The sequence below is a fragment of the Cornus florida genome, unplaced genomic scaffold (assembly GCF_030987335.1).
Source record: "Cornus florida cultivar Cherokee Brave unplaced genomic scaffold, ASM3098733v1 CherokeeBrave_3.0.0_Hap2_Chr06, whole genome shotgun sequence".
NCBI classification, from domain to species: Eukaryota; Viridiplantae; Streptophyta; class Magnoliopsida; order Cornales; family Cornaceae; genus Cornus; species Cornus florida.
The window spans coordinates 33,863,625-33,865,369 of record NW_026775576.1 but is presented as its reverse complement, the minus strand read 5'-3'; the positions used below and the strand labels follow the sequence as shown (position 1 = coordinate 33,865,369).

The following is a 1,745-nucleotide window of genomic DNA, read 5'->3' as shown; positions in this document are numbered from 1 at the left end:
TACTTTCCCCGGGTTTGCAGAGACATATATGATATATATGTATAATATATCTTATATATATATATATATATATATATCAAGGCCCAAGTTTGGCACTGCGTCGTTTAATAGTAAGGGCGAAATTGTCTTTTGCCTTTTCCGGTGATCAGATGGGGCTACTTGCAACAAAATAATAGTTTAGGGGAATTTTTTGTAGTTTAGGGAGGTTTCTTGCAAAACCTCAATAGTTCAGGGGAGTTTTTTGTATTTAACCCTATATATAATTATATATATACACAATAAAAATTAAAACTTATTATTGTATTATTAAAGAAATTAAGAAAATAAAAATCAGGAAAGAAAGAATTAAAATGGAACACTGTTTTTGACAATATATATTTTCTATAGAAAATTAGAAACCCTATGTTCCCTTCTTCTTTACTCCCATTCTCAAAGTCGCCTCCCTTAACTTTCCAAAAAAAAAAAAAAAAAGTTCGCCTTCTCTCTTTTCAGCTTCCATCGCCCGTTGGTCCAGATCGGATTCGCCGTTCACAATTTCCATCGCCCGTTGTTCCAGATCGGATTCGTCATTCGCTAGCTTCAGCCGCTGGCAGCTATCTCTCAACTGTGAGTCATCTCTGAAAAATCAAGTTCAGATTTAGATTTTGTTACTGTATTCTTGCTTTTGGTTGTTGAGATTCTAGTAATCTACAAGATATTTGAGATATATATATATATATATATATATATATATATATATATAATGTTGAACTTGATTGTGTTGAACGGTTTCTCAAAGCAAAAGGCAATAGTGTGAAGAAGGCCACAAAGCAACTTCGTGCTTGTCTATCTTGGAGAGAGAGTATCGACACTGGTAAGATCACAATCTACTTCTTCTACGTTTCTCATAAATTCATATTTTGAATCTGTTGTGGATTTTTAATTTTGGATCCAAAAAAAAAAAAATTATTTGTTTAGTTTTCTTTTTCGCTTTTCACTGGAATCTTTTGCTTTTGTTTTATTCTTTGAAATTTTTTGTTTTTGAATTTGCCGTCAAAGAATCGTAATGATTAAAGTTAAATTCTTCTAAAAAGAAGAAAAGCTGATGCCTCTCATTTTCATGTGTCTTGAGTACAGAGCATTTGACTGCTGATGAGTTCTCCGCCGAGCTCGCCGAAGGCCTAGCTTATGTTGCCAGTCACGACGAAGAATCCAGACCGGTAATGGTAATTTTCTCTCACTTTCTCCCTACTTTCTCTGGGGAAAAGGAAAGGAAAACTTATGATTCCAGTGTTTAATTTGTATATTTTTCACAGATTTTTCGAATCAAGCAAGACTACCAGAAGTTCCATTCGCAGAAACTGTGAGTCATCTCAGAAAAATAATTATTTTTTGTAACTTCGTACGACTGTAATTCTTTATTTTGTTAACTTTGTATTTATTTATTATTAATGTTGGACTTGTATGTTTTGTATTCGAGGCCCTGTATGTTTTTGAATGTTATGTATGTTTTGTATTTTGTTGGAAGCGTCATCATGAATGCACATCGCACATATTCAAGGCCTTGTGGTACTGCAACTTCATCATCTTCATCATCAGCTTTGGAGTTGTGTCATCTTGATGTTGTTGGAGATGATGATGCGCTAGTTGAACATGATGAGGTTGAAACTTTGAAACTAATACAACTAATCCAACTCCAAGCACTACTAAAATTGAGAGGCGATTTAAAAGTCCAAGAAAATCCGAAAATATAATCCGAATAAAGA

The 1,745-nt window shown here is 33.5% G+C and overlaps 1 long non-coding RNA gene across 3 annotated transcripts; it reads left to right on the top strand.

Annotated features, from left to right (window-relative positions):
* Positions 1-368: 368 nt before the first annotated feature.
* On the top strand, positions 369-1,455 carry LOC132314835 (uncharacterized). 3 transcript variants are annotated; one of them, XR_009483518.1, is made up of 4 exons: positions 369-606; positions 785-853; positions 1,117-1,205; positions 1,296-1,455. It is a non-coding gene; the product is annotated as an uncharacterized LOC132314835 (long non-coding RNA). The 3 variants fall into 3 exon arrangements; XR_009483517.1 differs by having other exon boundaries at positions 779-853; XR_009483516.1 differs by lacking the exon at positions 369-606 and having other exon boundaries at positions 616-853.
* Positions 1,456-1,745: the final 290 nt, after the last annotated feature.